Consider the following 20043-nt stretch of genomic DNA (forward strand, 5'->3'; position numbering starts at 1 on the left):
GATCTCTAATAGAGTATAGTATTTACCAAAACAAAGCTTCCAAGTTTTTACTTGCGGCGTAAAATTTGTAATCTCCTGTGTTTCTACATTGCCGTTGAAGCGTCAGACTTGGAGAGGCACGAATCGAACAAGAAACAAGCTGGGCACAACTTAAATAGTTTCGCATTATCAACTCATGAAATAGCTTCAGCTAGATAGTCTTTGCTTTCTAATCGATTTTTCTTTTCGTTAAATGAGGCTGACTTTTTAAAGCGAAGAAATATGTAGAAGTTTATACGATTTTTTTTTATTTTTTTTTAATATCTTCACTACTTTTATATCAAATACAAGATACTTGAAATACATTGCAATTTACTTAAACATAAATCTAAATAAAAACTGAATCATCGACCAGTTAATTATAGTCATACACATACAATTGTAAAGTGCCGAGAGGCAAGAAGTAAACTTGTCAAGCGCCCACGTTGTGTGTACTTACATTTGTCCGCCCACAAGCGCTTTTATAATTTGATTTCTCCTACTAATTATTAATAGTCCTCTCATACTTTTTGTAGTAAGCATTTTTTGCTAAATTTTTTAAGTATATTAACATTTATAAAGACATATGTGCCTGTGTGAACAGTTTTACTTACCAAATACACTTACACACAGATATTATTATCTAAGCTAAATTTATTTACATACTTACATACATATACATATGTACATATATAGTATACATGAACGCGTTCATCTTACTCATTATATAACCTTCACCATTTCTATCTTCACCAGATTTCCAAGCTCAAATCGCATTTGCCTACCATCAACCAACATCAACCAAATCAGTTTTGAAAGCTTTTCATTTGTGCTCGCTTGGCATTATCTACATTGATAGCTTGCGGAAACTTATGTATGTATTGCACATAAATATTTTTTTAGTAATAAAAAACACATCATGATTTTTCTGCTTAACTGATTATATATTTTTTACAAAAGAAAACAGCAAAAGTTAAATGTCATAAAAAGTGTGGTCGCAGATTAAAAGTTGTATATAAAGGTTTTTAAATTATATATATTTATTGTATTATGACAAGCCTCTATGTCGTACAGAGGCTTGAGCGCAGGAGGCGTGAGCTAGAGAACCCATTTTTACCGATGCCGTTCTTCGGTTATTTGATTCAGTTACGCCGCTGCACAGTACGTTGATAGTCGAAACAGCTGACCTTGAATAAAACCGATTTCTAAGTGTTGTGGCATAATTTTCAATATTATTTATCAATTAATTTTGTTTCGGGTATTTAAAGATTAAATCGTTAATGACAACTGGATACAATTTTCGGTTGAACGATCAATGTCAGCGCCCTTGGGTTGCTATTTCTGGACACCCGAAAAGCAACATCAGCCTCAAAGCTGATTTTTAAGCTTCTTAGCGATGTATCCTTTTTTTTTGGTTTGAAAAAAAAAGTATTTTCTAATATCTCGCAGACGGTTTTTGGGGTCTGTGAATATATTTTAAAGGAAAAGGAAATAAGGGATTAATGTAATAATGTCTTAAAGTAATCAATATTCGTTTGTCCAATCGACACCATTTACGATTTAAGCACCGCCATATCTGTTAACTAACATTTCTGGAGTTCTCCAGGTGAATGGATGAAGCTTCGTTATTATGTCTCAGCAAGCATACATAAGATCAATGAGTACCGCAGATTGTGTTTGATAGATTTTCTATAAAATCGCTATTTACCTCTTGCTCTCTGAAAACAAAGTAATGCAAACTCCATATATTTTACAAGATCGTATTATTATTATTCACTTAACATTTACTTTTTGTCGAAATGCGTTATTGTTTATTTCAATATTGATTTGTTTTAAAATTAGTTCTCAAATAAGGTCTAACCTAATTACGAAACAATAGTGAATAAACATGTGAGGAATTGCACTCATTTCAAACGCATTGCCAACTTTTTTTCTCTAAAATCTATTTGACCCTCTTAAGTTGCAAGTTGCACTGCCAAAGCTTTGACTCTTACCTAAAGCACAATGCCAGCTCTTGCTCCTGTGCTCTTACCATTTACAATACTGCCGCCATAGAAGAACTTCCACGAGGTTCAATCTCTGTCCAACACAATAAAACACAAACGAGATGCAAACGATAAGTAAACGATAATTCAGGAAACCAGCGTCAATTGCGCTTTCTAGTGAGTGCAAGGGCTGAGTGCTGCCCACAGCCTACACGGCGTATGCGGAACCAACCGAAGAGCACTCGGCGCCTGGCGATGTGCAAGAGAGTGAGAGAGCTGCACTGTAATGGGAGACGCAGTGGAATGCATGATTGTTTAGGGTCGCTTCGGCTGCACCTGCGTCCATACATACAAACGTGCATTCATATGTAAGAACCTACTGCCCTAATAAACAGCAGCAAAACAACAAAGTCAAGTCTTGCAAAGTAGGCAAACACAAACTGCGTTACATATTCACACGCACCAGCATAAATACACGGACGCGTACATAGGGGTCCGCAAATGCACTCGCGAATGTACAAAGTTATAAACAGTAATTTAAATGTATGTAAGCACGTGTGCGTTGGTATGTATGTGTGGTTGCTTGTGGCCACATGTGCGAAGACTAAATGAATTGTGTTAATTTACAAGCGCTGCTGGGCCGTTCTGCAAGGGATAAAGCGCTTTTATTTATTTTTTCGAGACTAGTTAGCGAAAATGTGAAAAACGTGTGAAGCAAAAAGGTGAAAAAGCGCGGGGCAGTGTGGGAAAATGTGTGTTAGGTGAAGGTGTAGGTGTGGGCAGGTGGGTGTGCATGAGCACAAGTTGATATAACTAAACGCTTGTAAATATGTTCATAGTTTTATGTGTATATATATGTACATATGTATATATTCAGTTCTTTGGTTTCTTCTGCACACCTCTGTTTATGTGTGTGTTGTAGTGTATGAATATGGCACCTAGGAAATTTGATCGACCGTGTTGGTGTGCTGTCCATCGCAGCGCGTTGCTTTGGCACACGAGCGACTTTTCGTAACGCTGCAAAAATAAAATCAATGCTGGTTGTTATGTGTGTATATGTATGTTTGTATGTCAGTGCAAATACGAAGATGAATTCGCGTTAAACGAAAGGAAAAACGGCTGATAGACGCGCTATGAAAGCCGTACGGAGCATAGAAACGGGCATAACGGTGACAGCCACGAGCGACAAACGACGGTGATAACGGCGACAGCACTAGTGAAATTCTAATGCTGTAACAAATGTGAAGAATCAGTTTTAATAAGAAAAAATTATTAATAAAAAAAATAGAAAAATTTTGAGCCAAAATTAATAAACGAAATAAAATACTACTTAACGGTAAAAGAAAATTCGTTAACGAAAGTGAAACCGATTGAAGGTTGCTGTTTGTGTGCGTGTATTTGGCGAGCCCCTGAATTTTAGGCAAAGAGCTACAGCAAAATAAAAAAAAAAACTAAGGAAAAGTCGTGCAGAAATAATTAGCAAATAATTTATGAAAAAAAAAATATATTAAACTTGTAAGGGTGAAATTTGTTTACATTGCGCAAGGAAAAAGTGTGTAGCGATTTCGAGTTTAGTTGTCACGTGACACTGCTTGCAGCATTAAACTCAAACACACATAAAGTTTAAGGATACTTTTCCGTCAACACGTGTGCTATGTAGCGAGAAAAAATGAAAAATATATGAAATAAGTGCTCTAAAATATTTAAAGCAACGTCAGTAAAAATATATACATACGTATTTTAAAAATATAAATACTTTATTTCCATAGCTTTGTTTTCTACATAATTAAATAAAGGTTTGCGACAACTTTAAATGAAAGCTCAATGTCATAGCATGAAGTCAGTATAATTGCAACAATAATAGAAAAGCTTATAAATATATGAAAGAAATCAGCAGCAGCAACACACAGCCAACCAATTGCAACGAATTACAATATTTTAAAACTAGAAAAATTTTGAAAAAAAAAAAGAATACAAACGGAAATAACAAGTTTATTAGTCAACCACTATCAACTGACATAACAGCGGCAACAATTACAACAATAACAAATAAAAGCCATTTTTTGAATCATTCGTACGAAAAAAAATTGTTGCTCTAAACCACAGCAAAAACACCAAACAAACAACAACAACAAGAACAACATCAACAATAGATTTCTACAAAAAGCGCAGCAAGAACAACAAATAAATAAAGGAAAAAACTAGATTTATATGAACGTTTGTAAATAAGTATGTGTGTGTAACGGCAAGCGAAATAGTCAATTCACAATTACATATTCGTATACAAATGCCTTCAATTCTATATATACGTACTACGTTTTATATATAGAAGTCTTAAAGACACTAACAGCAAAGGTGAATATATTTATATATTGTATAAACATTTGCATACATACACATGCGCGCATATGCATATGCATTTGTGTGCAGGTGTATGTGTAGTATGTATTTGTGCACTTGTATTTTATAAGTTTGTATGTATATGCATTTTTATTATAGTTAATTTAAATTCATTATGCAGCGGCGAGTAGGCAACTGCTGATTCTCTATATACTCCGATACACATATTTACAAGTGTATATGTATATACATATATTCATGTAAACTCTGAGCGAAATAGTTTAAATTGATATGAATAGAAATTTGTTGCTTAATTGAATAGTTTGAAGGCAGAATGGGCATAGTGTAGTATATACATATGTATGCACTTTATATAAGTACATATGAATGTATGTGTGACTTTCTGATGACAGATTTTCGCGCATTGTCTAATGAATTTGCATAAATTTATAAAAAATGGAGCAGATTTAATGCCTAGTTCTTATATGAAAAATTCCTTGTGACAGATGGAAGAAAATAGGGCAATAAGGTATTTTTTTCTTTTTTTTTTGACTCAAAAGGTATACATATACTTTAAATGACTATATCGTCAACTAAAATAGAAAAAAAAAACATCGTTTCCTTCAGATATTGAAACCAATATTTTTTTCCAGAGTACTTTAAAGTTTATGTTGCAAAATATTGCTAAGTTTCTGCTGCAGAGACTACACTAAAATATCTACTCGACTAAAAATTGTCTTATTAAACATATTGTCACTTAAAATGCAAAATAACGTAATGTTAATAAGTTTATAGGTGACGGAAAAACGATATAATGGAATACACTCACATTGAAACAAAATTTGGGGTTTGGTTATGAATTGGTTATATATTGGTTATATATCGGTTATATATAATATGATGTAGTGAATCATTAACAATAAAAACTGAAATTTGAATTTTTTGATGATACGTTATTTTGAATTTCAGATGACAATATACTATATACAAAATTTTAATTTATACAATAATACAATTTATTGCAAAGAAGCTTCAAAAAATGAAGACGTAAGAAGCTGTCAATTGCTGTAAAAATCTTTTCATACAAGTAGCAAATGGAAAAGACAGATATTCAATCATTTCATAGCAACAAAATAGAGATAGGTGAACTTCAAATGGCAGGGGTTAGAAGCGATATATGTATGTATATTTGATTATGCATACATATGGTATATAAAAACTGATGTTGTGTTGTGAAGTCCCACACAACAATAATCTCTACTTCCAGAACAATAAAAAATAGTTGTTCATTTCTGTAGATACATATATAAAAGAAAACATATTCATATAAAAGCAAAGCACATACCTACTTATCAATCATATATATTTACCTAGTTTACTTAAATATGTATAAAATTATTTACTTGTTAGCAAGTACTTGTGCTGGAAAACGCCTGACTCGTTATATGATTCTGAATCTTCATTAGCCAAACCACTTGCATGAATTGTCCTTGGCCTTACATATGTGTATAATTACTTATGCGCAATAGTTTTTACAGATGTACATATGTACATATATACTCGCGTATGTAAAAAAGGTAGGCTATCAATATAGTAGGTGCGGTAGTTAGGAGTAGCTCAATAGCAGCTATTAGTTCTAATGACTTTGTGTTTATATTGTACATACATATAAATATATGGCATACAAGGACCATTGTTATACATATTTCCATAAATATCCATGTATTAGGTATATGTTTTTCATATAATTCGACAGGAAAAATAGCTTTATTGGAACATGCAGGTGAGCGTTATTATGGATAACTGTACACGAACTCTTTTTAAGATTTCTGTGTAAAACCAAGTGACAGAGAAATGTTTAAAAACGTCAGAAAATAATTAAATATATATGGATCTTGTTTGACAGATAAAAACCGAAGGCTTTTCCAATCAAAAACTACTCAAACAAATACTTTGTCAATAAGTGTTAAGATTTTTATTATAATTTTTACTTCTAAACACCCATTCAATTTAAACAAATTCAAAAATAAAAATAAAATAAATATTGAAAATAACACCGTTTTCTAAGGTAGTGATACGTTGCTCTTCAACTCTCCCATAGAACATTACTGCCTAAAAGTAAGTTTAAGAAAGAGAGTTTAAGTTTAAGCGTCTAATCGTGTTCTATTCGCCACATCAACAAATTTAGATAGCAGAATTCAATATAAAATATTGTGATGCTAGCCTATTAAAATGGCGTAAACTCTATGCTCTATATGTATATCAGATTCTGTTAGTCTCTTTCACTTATTAAGACAATAAAAAATCGATTTTTTGAACCCCGTAAACCCATGTAATTTCTTACGTCAGCTGCCTGTTCGATTTGTGACACTACTATTTTTAGCGAGTTATTCTTTCACAGTTTTATTAAGATCGATTGTCTTCGATGGTGTTTAAGAAATATTTTTTTGGTTTCAAATAAGTTTTCAAAGGCCAAAACATTCCTGCTGGCATGCATTAGTACATATGTACATACGCATGTATAAATGGTCGCGCTGCTTTAGGTATTATAGCAGTCTTGACTTAGCTAGTATTCTATTTAGTACCCGCACAAACACGTATGTATATATATAGTATATACTAATCCCTTTTTAAGGCCTGTCCGTGTGGGTGCACCCCACCCCCCTGCCTGCTGCTCGACAGGTTTACAAGTTGTTCTATTGGAGACCCACTGCGAGCTAGCTGCGCAAAGCTAATTTGCGTGCAATGTCATTTTAGTTACAGTTGCACACACATGTGCTTACATATACACACATGTACATATATATATGGAGATAAGTACATATCTACCTATTGCACAATCAACTCTTTCCGATTGCTCGCGGAATTCCGTGTATTTGCGGTGTAGCTGTGGGACATTCATAAGTGTGTAAAGAAATTTGAAAAGCACAAAAATAACAAAACTTGTACGGTACAAAACGTTAGTGAATATTTTCGCCGACTTTGCGGTACTATTGTCTACTTTGGCAGATGAATTTCAAACTTTAGCAGATAACAAGTGCATTCGCTTACATGCAATCATACTGCACAGGCACACATGCATGCGGCAGCGAGTATCAATAACTGCGCACTGACTGCGTTTTTATGCAGCTACAAGCTAGAAGCCTGCCAGCTTGTTGTTGCTCGGCGTTTTGTTTTTAGCATTCACTGGCGTTTTGTTGGTTCAACTTAGCTGATTACATTGTAAAATAGTTTCGCTTTGCTTTATTGGCATGCATTGTTGTTGCTTTGTATGCATAAAGCGTAGTCGTATTCGCTTTGATGCTCGCGGGCATACAGCAAACTTTTAATTATTTGCCATGGTTTTGCGTTGACTCGTGCACTTTTCATATGATTCCCTTGGAATTGAAAAAATAAATACAAGTAAATAAAAATAAAAATAAATAAATGCAATAAATGTTGGCCATGACCCAGTTAATGGTGTCGCACTAACTCAAGATGACCTTAACTTTGTTATTTATTGGCTTTCTTTAATTTGAAAAGTGCTTAACACGAAATATCTTTAATTGCCAGACTACTGTGGCAGTTTTGAAAATTTTTTGCGGTAATTTAGCTGATATGCACTTGAGTGAATTAAGAATTCATAGTTCATAAAAATTGTATTGTCTAATTGGATGCATTTAAGCTTAACGATTTACAACCAAAAATATTTTTGTACAACAAATTTGTACAATATAACATATTACAGCTGCCCAAAAACTATTTCTAGGCTATATGAAGTTTTCATAATCCCAACTGGAAACACAGTTGATTATTATTTCTAAAAATCGGTTTTTTATAGGTTTGTTTTGAAATTTGATTTATATGTAATGTATTGATTTATAACATCCAAAAAGAAATGTTATAAATTATAATCCATGACATATTTCGAGGTTTCCTACTTTCTTTTTGAAGAAAAAATACAGAAACTTTAAATTTAACGGGGAATGTTTATTATCATTCAAAAGAACTGCTTTTAATTTTTGAGGTTTACCTCTATCAAATGTTGGCCGCGGTTACGCGTCAGATCCGTTCATCCGTTGAGTCCAATTTTTGATGACTCGTTCGAGCAATTCAACCTTTAACTGGCGAATGAGACATTTGATGTTTTGTTCCAAGGCCTGAATAGAAGTGGGATTGCCCGAATAGACTTTAATTTTACATATCCCCACAGGAAAAAGTCTAACGGTGTGATATTACTTGATCTTGGTGAGCCGCAAACGTGAAATTATTTGCTCATCTTCTCTTAATGAATGGAGATGGCACTGTTTTGTTGAAACAAAATGTCACCGCGATTACGAGCTTGAAGAAATATAGTCCGATGAATCCACTGGCCCATAAACCACACCAAAGGATAGTTTTTTCTAGATGGAATGACAGCTCTGGAATCTCTTCAGGTTGTTCTTTGTCCCAAATCCGACAATTTTACTTGTTCAACTACCCATTGATCCAGAAATGGGTCTCATCGCTGAACAAAATTTGGTTCGAAAACGTCGGATCTTCTTGGAACTTTTCAAGTGCAAGTAGAGCGAAGCGAAGTCGCTTGGGAAGATCGAGCGGCTTCAGTTCTTGCGCAAGCTGTATTTTGTCCGCTTTCAATTTAAGATCTTGACGTAAAATACGCCAAGTCGTTCCATACTTCAGTCCGCGTTCCTGCGAATGGCGGGGAATCGACTTTCTACGGTCTTCGTAGGCACTCTCAGCTACTATATTGTATTCACAGTGTGCTGGACGTGGTCTATTCGGTCGAATATTATCCAATAATGAATGCTGTGTCTCAAAATGGGTGACGGTGTTGCGAAAAGTACGCTCAGTAGGCCGGTTATGATGACCATAAGTTGAGTGAAGCTCTCGAAACACATTCTTTATAGAACCAAAGGTTTGTTAAACGTTCTGCAGCCAAAGAACACTAAGAAATTACATGACAGCCTGATAAATGTGTCATCTGTCAAAAAAAGTACATCTAAAATGCTACATTAACCGAACGTATTAATCCCATCGGACCTCAATTGCATATAACTGTTACGCAAACTGATTGATCCAAGTTAATATAACGATTTTTTAACACTCTTGTGTTTTAAGAATTTCCCCTGTGAAGGATATTATAATTTAAGTACAACCTAAGTTAACTTATTTCTTGTTTGAGTAAGCTAACATTGAACGTTTTGTTGTTTTTAAGTGAAAAACTTCAAAATCTCGAAGATGTCTAATTTTGGGATCGACTGTATATATGTACATATGTTCTATACTAAATCTAAAAAAATTACAAATTGGGTAAAAGACTTTCGCAGGTCTGCTGAAGTGTGCTAGTTAGATGAAGGTGTGCCGGCAAGAGTAAAAGGGGGGAGTATGGGATTGAAAATTTGAACGTTTGCAGTAAATGCAATGCCAACAATTTGCGTGCTTCAGCGATTTTTATTTTTCGTATTTTGCTTTTGTGCTTCTGTTTTGCTTTTGCATTTAATTTTAACATTTCTTTTTCTATGCAAATCGAGCAGATGAATTGTAGTGGCCAAGTAGAGAAGCCAAATGAAGGATGGAAAGAAAATGCAAAGGGTGCCATTAAGCGAGTGGTGATGAAAAAAGCACCGTTACAATTATAGAAAATGCAGGCGTTTTGTAGGGCTATGTTCGAGGGGAGGCACAGGGGACGCGAGAAATGAAATAATGTCACAAGGTTCTCCACTTGACCAAGTTTATGCATTTATGTATATGTATATATTTGTGTGTGTGTATTTTGGTGTTGTTGCTTGCTTTTGAGCGGCTTTGTTGGGCGCTTCAAGTGCTTCGAGCGCTGCGTTGCCTTCTTGGCGTTGTTGTGCGCGTTGCAGCAGCGCTTTTAAATGCTCCACAACATGGTGTGAGCGTCTGTGTATTTATGGTTGTTGCTGTTGCAATTGTGCCGTGCGTTGCAATGTGTTGCATAATATATTGATGACGTTGCGTGCCAGCGAGTAAACCCAACGCTGTCATTTGGTTTCGTTGGTTGCTGTTGTTGTGGTGGCTTTATGTTCAACGCTGTCAATGTTGTTGATGCAGCTGCTGTGGGAACTAAATGCGCGCGTGCTAAACTCATAGCAGCAATAAATGTCAAGAGATGCCATCATATGCGGGCTGAGAAAATTATGAGCTGAAAAGATTTCGGCTGCAACGAATTCTCTGAAAAAAAAAAAAAAAACGTTTGAGGTTAGAGTCGTTTGTTATTTCTTAAAAAAAAAAATTGTAGAGCAGAGAGCTACGAAGATCTTAGGACTGAAGCTGTAATATTTTATGATTATGGCAGAGATCTGAGACTCTTTTTAGATCAATAATTTTTCTAGTCTAAAAAAAATTGGCTTTTACCCGGACTGACAAAAAATTGTGGCGTATTTTAATAAAATGCTTTCTTTTCGCCTGAGGCACTTTTTGTGCCAATACAAGCATGTCAAAACCTAATCCATACACAAGCGTAGATCGAGATGGTCAGTGCCTACGGCGAATGACTTTTATCGGCCTTAATTTTCTCATGGCGCGCTCAACGAAGCGGATTTTTCAGTTTCGAATTCAGGAAAAATTTACAGTACGCCAAATATGGTGAATACGGTAGATGAGCGATGACCTTCGGTGCATGTTGGGTCAAAAGGTCAGTTACAATCATCCAAGATTTTAAATTTTCACTTCAGAAATCCGGCCCCTTTCAACGAATTGCTTCACATAAATAACTCAAAACGGCCAATTAGTACTACTTATTGACCGCTGAGATTGAGATATATGGATCTGTTTTCCACTCTATTTCAAATTTATTATGATAGCTGCTTGTTGCATCCACCACTATTTAAGTTTTGACGAATCAAATAAAGGTTTTATTTCCCCTTTTCGTATCACCTATTTTACCTACAGGGTAACACTTGCATTACGAGCACTCTCCACTCCCTACCTTCGCACTTGTCCTCACATATCGTTTCACTCTCTTTCACTTGTGCTAGCGCGCAGACAGACAAGCGACGCGACACAATTGCCAACCGCGAATCACCTTGTGCGGAATGCCAATTGCAAACACTTTGCCTCGACATAGCCCCCGAATTGGGTCACTTGTCCATTGATATATGTAGATTTGCTGCTGTTGGGGCTTTGCCGCTTCAATGATTGTGCCTGTAGCTGCAAAAATGCGCAAAAAATAATGTAAATAAATAAACTTCAATTGCAACAATGTGCACTAAAGAGCTTACACGCACACACAAGCATATGCATATGTGTGCGTATATATGCACACGTAATGACTGTAAAGTCTATATTAAGTGCAAACGCCAACGCAATGCAGCATTCGGTGAGCAGCTAAGCGCTCAAAAGCCAACACCAACAACACTAACAACAAGTGAAGTGAAATTGCATGCAACTCGTTTTTGAGCGACAAGCCGAGTGGAAATGCGTGGTCGCGCGCTGCCAGAAGTTGCTGCTCCAGTTGCAGTGCGCTTTATGTCTTTTGCGCAGCTTTGATTGGCTGCCTTTGTGTTGTGCGACCTCGGAAGAGCTTCAATAAAAAACTGCAAATGTATATGTACATGCGACCTCGGAAGATTCCATACATATATGCGACTTGGTGGGTGAATTATGTACTTTTCTGGAAAGGGTAGTTGATTTCTTATCAACTCATGCAAAATTTTTGTTATTTAAAGTTTGGTAGGGATTAAAATTGTCTAAGTATGCAATGAAAATAAAAATATATCAATAATATCGGTTATATATTTTCTAGGTTACTAGGTTTTCCATGTGAAATATACTTCTATTTTGAAGGGATTACATTGACTTCTGCGAGTAAAAAGCTGCCGTTTTTCAAAATTTTTTTCTCATATAAAAAATTAAATATTTTATTAGAATTTTTTGCTATTATAAACACACAAAGAAAGTCTGCAATTTTTAGAAAAAAGATTTTAAAGTCGGCCATTGTTACGCCATTAATGGTGACACGTCGAACAAAATATGGAAGAATAACTCCTTACAGAATCATCTAAAGTAAAGAAGAAACCAAAAAAAAAAAAAAAATGAAAATTGAATTTTTTATAAACATATTTACAAAAAAATTAAAGTTTCAGTGAAAATTTCACGACAATATTTTTTTTTTTCAAATATTTGTAATCGAAAAAAATATCATTAGTTCATGATTTTAAAAATTGCATCTCAAAGTCCTGTGTAAAATTTCACGAAGATCGTTTGAGCAGTTCTCGAGAAATCTTGCCAACCGACTTCAAAAACACAGTTTCGAGAAAAACTTAGCCTAGCTAGCCTCGAGCGCATAAGATCTCAAGGCTGTTTCTCCGAAACTATTACTCAGATCAAGTTCAAAATTTAGGACAATATTCTAGAGATGTTTTAGAATTTAATAAGAAAATAAAATCGATTTTTTGAAATCCGTAAACCCATACAACCTATTAAAAATATATATAATTTTATAATTTTATTCGTGTTTTTTTCTGAAGTGTGTGTTTCCAATTCAACGGTATGCAACATATTGTTTCGACTTAACACTACAAAGACAAGGCGATTAATGAAATAATTTGTAAAGTATGTAATTTTTATATTTTATTACAAAGACAATGCTTCAAAATGTTTAAATAGCATGCTTAGCATAAAAAGTAGAGGAGCGCCCCCCTTTGATCTCAAAATTACCTGCGATACTTTTACATAACTTCTTATTTTATAGTAAAATTATTTATTTCCCCAACAACAAATATACATACATACAAATATGCCTAAAGGTGTTTTTTCTATAAAGGAAACGCTTGTTTACCTGCGCTTATGTCACTTGTCTCCACTTTGGCTCCGCGGCGACACTACGACTCATTTATCACGAGTATTTTTATACATGTCTGTGTGTGTGTTAAAACGCCCGTAGTGGCCATGTAAGCAGCCCTCAATCGTCACCTCCAACTCAGCTGGGTTCTTCGCTTCCCCTTCGCTTGTGCTTGTCTACCGATTGAGAGTTTGGCCTAATTAGCCAACTTTGTTGGTTTCTAGGCCGCATGCTGCAGCTCCGACTATTTGTGTACACTTTGTTTACATGCCACAATGCATTACACAGTTGCACAGTGCCAGTCTTTAGCAGTGCATACACCACCCCTTCGCATGCACCTGACTGCCGGCGAAGGCGCTGGCCGTTCTACGTCAGCTACAAAACGTCTGTGTGTGTGCGCTGTGCATGCTGCACACACGCCGCATAACGGTTCTTTTCAATATCCTCTTGTCACATATTTCTATGCTACGGCATAAGCACTCTCACTTGACACGGATTTTCCATTTTTAATTTCCTTCCTCGTCTTCAAAGGATTGCTGGCGTCAAAGTTATGCGCTGCTCTTTCGTTGTTGTTGGTTTAATTTTACGTACATTTCTCATTTTAGCGTTTAGTTTTTGTCTTGTTGTGGCAGTGACTAAGTAATTTGCAGTTTCGTCAGCGGCATTTTGTAATTAATTTGTCGAAGGGAAGAAATAAACGAGAACTAGGTTTATGCGCTGCAGTTGAGCGCCATTTGGCTGCATGTTACGCCTGATGTGCCCATGTGTATGTGTGTAGAACTAATTGCTTTTGCTTTGGAACATCTGTTAGCTCACAATCATATTAGTAGAATTATGATAACAGATTTGCTCAGTCTGCGCGCGCTGAAAAATAAAGCAAACTGGCTTGGGCCTTATTGGCCTTACGAGGAGAAGGTTGGAGGAAATTGACAGCATCTTAAGCAATAGTCAAAAGTAAAAAGTAAAAAGAGCGATTTTAGGAGAGTTTCAACAGAGTAGAAAACAATTGGACTTTTGATTTTTTCAATTCAGAGCATTTGGGCATTATGAACAATTTCTCAATTCAAATTATTGTGTTTGTAAGATTTCTCAATTCAAATTATTCATACTGCCCATCATTGCTACATTTGCTCTAATTTTTGTTCTTTCTTTCGAAAATTCGATATGTTTTACATTAAACTCTTCATTACAGTATTAATAGAGTGGCGTGATGTGATTACCGCATCAATGTTTCTCAACTATTTTTTATACAAAGCCTTTACTTAGATTCCCCACTCGATTTTGTAGAGACTGTTCCATTGAAAATCGGAAAAATAATCATACTCACCTAAAATGTGATGACTGTTTCTAAAAATAAAAAAGGACCTTAAACCTAAGACTATTAATTTCAAGTGAAAGGGTATAAATGGAGAAAACTATTAATCGATAGATAGTGTTTGTGAGATTTGTCTAAGAGTCCCTGGCTGGTGCGTATTTATGAGATAACACTCTGTTATCATTATACATTTGGAAAGCTTGGATTAGTTTAAAAATATCAATTTTTAAGATTTTGTGTGGCTCTAAGCTGCGTCACACCAACATAGTCGCCTGGATGCAGTGAAACGTAGACAAGAAAACTTGAGACATGCCAGAACAATATAATCCGAGCTATAACCGATGTCTGATGATGTTTCCTATTGAAAGTCTATAAAGTTGAGGAGCATAATGAATTCTATTCCAAGCATATTCCGTTGGTTTGTTGTCGTAGAAACGATCTCTACAGTCGCCTGCTTGAAGCGAAACCGCTTCCTAGGAACATCAGGAGGTTCTTCTTTAACTACGTCGACTACATAAGACAACACACCGTTCAGACTTCGTACCTAACCAACACATGCACTGACCGCCATTCCCAGTGGAGGAGCAAGCTCCTTCACCGACTCTCTTCCATTGAATGGCGTTCTCGGAGTTAAACCACCGCACATTGCATACGAAGAGCTCGAGTGGAATCGTTTAAGTATATCAAAAATTTAAAAAGCAAATACGCCTGAATTCACACTAAAACAGTAGGTCCATCATACTGTAAGAATCACTTGAATATTTTGGTGTTTATATAACAAATTATTTTGCTATATGTTAATATTTTCAAATATTTATGCAAGCAGTGGTAAAATTAGTGTGATAACATCATCAAACACTCGTTAGTACACGCGTACGCCCATACGTATACATGTGCCATCAACCAAAATTCCAAAACCCTTGTTAACTTGCTTGTAATCGCGAAAGCGTTGTCTCCGCTTATAAAAAAGAAGAAGAGTTTGCACTCTAGCACTTCTGCATTAAACTGAAGTGTATAGCTATCCAATTTGGCTGCTAAATATCTCAGAGCAGCCACCAAATGCTCGCTAGTGTGCCAGCGCGTCCAAATTCCGCTTCGAATTCGCTGTCTGGCAACTTTCCAGCGCTGCTCGTTGCTTTTCCTTCTTTTCTTGCTTTTACACATACACCTATGATATATTCATGCTTACATACGTGCTGCTTACTAGTATGTGAAGAGACTCAGCACAACGAGGGTTTTCCATCGGCGCTAAGTAACAAAGCAGATCCATGTGACTTTTGCACGTTCCACCACTCGTACACTGGCCTGACACGTGTACTGCTAAATCGCGAGCCAAGTGTGGGTATTATGAAATCAAAGCGCTCACGTGAGTCGAAAACAAAGGCAAAGGCAGAAGCAGTAGTACAAAGCGGAAGAAATTTCGGTTATTGGAAAATTCGTGGATATATTTTCGGCAGATGAAAGTCAAAGCTTTTGYTGAGAGTGCGATTAGTAGGACATTAGAGAGCTATTATTCGCTCCTAAAGCGCTTAAAAAGCTTTGCACGCGGAAGGATTTCTTTGAAGAGAGAGCAACATGTGCAAAACGGAGCGGTGAGTAATTCAAGGATATGCGTACTCATTTGCTCATTTGTTAGTGAGTCCTACTGAGTTACTCCACATTCGGGCATGTATGCATGTATGCTATATACATATACACGTGCAAATTCACACGCTCGTTTTTAACTTCCGCTTTGGCATGGCTTCCGTTTCCTCTTCTGTGTGTTTTTCGTAGCAGTGCGCATGAAAATGAAAATGCCAAATACATGCACCCAAAGCTTTTTTACATGTATTCTGCCACAGACTCGGGGTTACATACTTTTGGCAATTCTTAAAGCAGAGAGCTCTCTGTAACGAGCGTATATAGGTTACGGCGCATCTTCATCATAACCTATTTATATATCCACATATATACTGAAAATATAAACAACACTCAGCTGGCTACTGTCGGGTTTCATTACCAAGTCCTACTAGTTGTTGTTGTTAGTATTTGTTATTGTTTGCCTGCAGGCAGTTCTTGCAAGTGTGCTTATTACGCTCGAGCAACATTGGCGGCAACGATTGCCGAAGTGGCCTGTGACTGAAACTGATTGCTTACTTCGTTTTGAGGTTAACTTGGGCATAATAACGATTGGGCACTTTTCGCACACTTTCTGCGGCACAAGCCATTTGCGTCTAATGCGCGCTTTGCGTGGTCCCCAAAGGTGCAAGGGAAGCATGTCATTTGTTTCATGGCTTTTAGTTCTTAACACATTTCGTTCGGCGTTCCGGTCGCAATTTCATTAAATACGTACATAACATGAAAATTTAATGAGTTTTAAAATAGCATTTCAACCTAAAAAATTCTCTGCTTCATGCATGCCTTAGTTCTATTTTCTTCACATACCCATTTAAATATTTAAAAACTTGTAGTCTCATGCCCCTAAAATTCACTTTCTTCATTAGCTTTCTATTTCATTTCCATAAACTTATGTCGCTGTCTACAAAACCTTTCCACTTCTTCGCAACTTTGAAACACAAATAGGCTTGAATTACGTTCTGAATTTTAATTTAAGTGTTTTTCACAAATTAATTAGCACAAAACTGGCTCAGCTCCACATATACAAATACTTACAGCGACACAGTGTGTGTTACAAGCTTACCATATATACAAATGCATGCATGTTTGATGGTATGTACATATGTATGGATGTAGGTCCAGTTGTGAAGGTCAGGCAGGTGACTGCTTAAATGCCTCCAGCCGGTTTAAAACATTCTCTGAATTGATTTAGAAAACTAATATACATATTTATGGGCACTTATGTACGTTTATACATTTGCATGAGCTATAGAATACGTAGATGGAAAACGAGTTCCGTTAGGCGCGTAAGATGTTAGTATTGAACATTTTAGAACGCATAGAAAACATTTTTAAATAATTAATTTAGTGAGTTGAACGATAGACTTTGTGATAAAAAAGTTGTCGTGTAATATACATACATACATTATACATATTCATAATTATGTCTGAGAAGACTCCTTAGAAAATGATACATTTAGATTTTTACATATTATAACTTGAAAACCAATTATTCGAATATCTGGTTAGTAACTGTATGTATGAATATTAACCGATTAATGCCGAGAAATTGTTATACTGCGCCAATTTGAATAGTTGCTCTTCTGCCAGCATTTGAATAAATAAAAAATGTCAAGAATGCGCGGTTAATTTAATAGTCGGCGACTTACAACTATCCGGATACTGCATTATTATTCGAATAATACATTATCCGGTTTATCCGGTTAGTCGAATACCAAGAGACTAATACATTTAACTGTTTTAAAAGCAGAAACATAATTATTTGAACCATTTTGATTTTTTTGGATAATAATTCATGACCCTATAATGTTAGTGCGCGTATTTTGATATATTTCAGTAGTCTACATTCTTTGATGACATGACTGTGACATACTATAATTTGTATGTTTCACGTTTTTAGTTACACCCCTCTAAAGTGTAGATGCTCATAGACAAAATATTATAGTAGGAGGAAACCCACCCGAACCGAAAAATAAAATTCCAAAGGTTAAAGGAAAAATAATTTACGGACGATCTGAGATCCGAAAAAGGAAGAGCAGCGCGGCGCTGAATTTTTGAAAGTCAAAAACGGTTTAGCTCGATTTGCGGCAAAACTACGAGTTCTATAGAAAAAATATTATAGGTAATGTAAGTATCTATAACTTTTGCATATAAACTTTTTTCACATAACCTCAAAGTTTAAGTGAAAAATTCAATTGACCAATTATTTCAATAGGTAATGTTTATTATCATTCGAAAGAATATTCTTTGGAATTTATTTTTTGAAAATTATTTTTTAAAATTTTGTCCCCGTCTACGTCTCAGATGGTCCATCCATTGATTTAAATTTTCGATGACTTATTCGAGCATTTCGATTGGTAACTGGCGAATGGCACTCATGATATTTTGCTTCAAGGCCTGAATCGAAGCGGGATGGTCCGCATAGAATTTTGGCTTCACATATCTTCATAGTAAAAAGTCTAACGGCGTGACTTCAAACAGTCTTGGTGGTGGTGGAGGTTGAGCGAAGCGCGTGAAACACATTCTTAACAGAACGTGAATTTTCGAAATAAAGTTGAACAATTCGTAAACGTTATCCAGGAATAAGTCTTTAAATGGTGAAATGCCAAACAATACTGAGCAAAAGTAATATCGCAGCTTCGCAAGGCTCAGTCTTTGAAATATTGCTCTGAAATTCTGTACATGTGTTTTCCGCCCTAAGAAGCTTCTCATTTGTCGGAACCTTCTAGATTGGAGCACTATTTTATATAGTATATGCCTTACAAATTGAACGATCCGATTCAAGTTCTTTTAAAAAGAGTATTTATTTATGAAAGGTATTCTAGTTTCGGTACTACTGAAGTTAACGTTATTTCTTATTCTGAACAACCGTATTTGTAAGTAAGTAAGTGTAACTTTTTTCGTTTCAATTAAAGTGAAGGTCGAAATCCTTGGCGACTTTAGGGAATTTTTTGAGTAGCTCGAATAACTCGCTAAGAATTAAATATAATTTTGGGGAAATTCTTTGTGTATAGGTGTGTAAATATACACTCAAAATTTCTTGAGTTTTCTTTCAAAAATTTTAAAAAATATGCTATATATAAATCACATTTTTAGTAGCTAGCGACATCTAGCGGGTTAATATTCACATGGGATTTCCATAAAACTGTTCTTAAACGAAACATCGCAAGCAGCTTCAGACATACTTAAAAAGAATATATTGATAAATTGCTACTTCTGAAAATTTATTCATATTAACCAATTGATCAAATAAAGCGGAAAGCCTGATTAAAATTAATATACACGCATATTTGTATTACTAAAAAATTTATATTGTCGCACACATTAATTTACTTGTGTAAATAGTGTTTTATGGAGGGCATATTGTCTTTCATGAATCTTTCGCATTAATCAGCCACTACTTTCCGCACGACATTTCTAAACGCTGATGAATTGTTGCATATTTTTCAAAACGCAAAACAATAGATAATCCTCATGCATACCTACGTAATAGATTGGCTGTTGTCAACAAGTTGCGTCAATGTGTTGAAAGTATTTATTCCCCATTGTTGGTCAACAGTTAGTTGACTGAAGCGATTGACAACCGCGAGGCGATACAGCAGATAAAGAAAATTTTGAAAATCAAGCGACAACAACTATAGCGGTAACAAAGTAATTTCGTTGTTGTTGTTGTGTGAGCCTAAGCGAGCTGGGTTGCAGCGGCATAAAGGTCATTAAACGACTTTCGGGAATGACTAGGGAGACTTGTTTTTATGCTTTTATTTTCTCCTTTATTTCACTTTAAGATTCTTATTTATTTGACGTAGTTTCTCTTTTATTTTTCAAATGAGCAGACAAAGTGCACAAACAAACGGTTTATGCTAGATGAGTTCGTTGTTACATTTGCTTTTATAGCATAGTAAATTGCAGTTGAACGTGATTAGAGGCCAGCTATGCATACATCCATGTTTGTGTGTGTGTGTTTGCGTGCGGCGGTAGGC

At 35.6% G+C, this 20043-nt stretch overlaps 1 protein-coding gene across 3 annotated transcripts in view; it reads left to right on the plus strand.

Annotated features, from left to right (window-relative positions):
• The first annotated feature begins 774 nt into the window (after positions 1-774).
• The window catches only part of LOC108975034 (RNA-binding protein Nova-1), an 88549-nt gene continuing 69280 nt past the window's right edge, over positions 775-20043 (plus strand). For 2 of the 3 annotated variants that reach the window (XM_018943264.1, XM_018943268.1), the window contains exon 1: positions 775-892. The gene's annotated coding sequence lies outside the window, so the exon portion shown is untranslated. Of the gene's footprint in view, positions 893-3781; positions 4359-20043 lie in introns of those variants that run through there. The other variant, XM_018943265.1, reaches the window with a different exon arrangement.

Source organism: Bactrocera latifrons, unplaced genomic scaffold (assembly GCF_001853355.1).
Source record: "Bactrocera latifrons isolate USDA-ARS-PBARC rearing strain unplaced genomic scaffold, ASM185335v1 scaffold_60, whole genome shotgun sequence".
In the NCBI taxonomy this organism is placed as follows: domain Eukaryota; kingdom Metazoa; phylum Arthropoda; class Insecta; order Diptera; family Tephritidae; genus Bactrocera; species Bactrocera latifrons.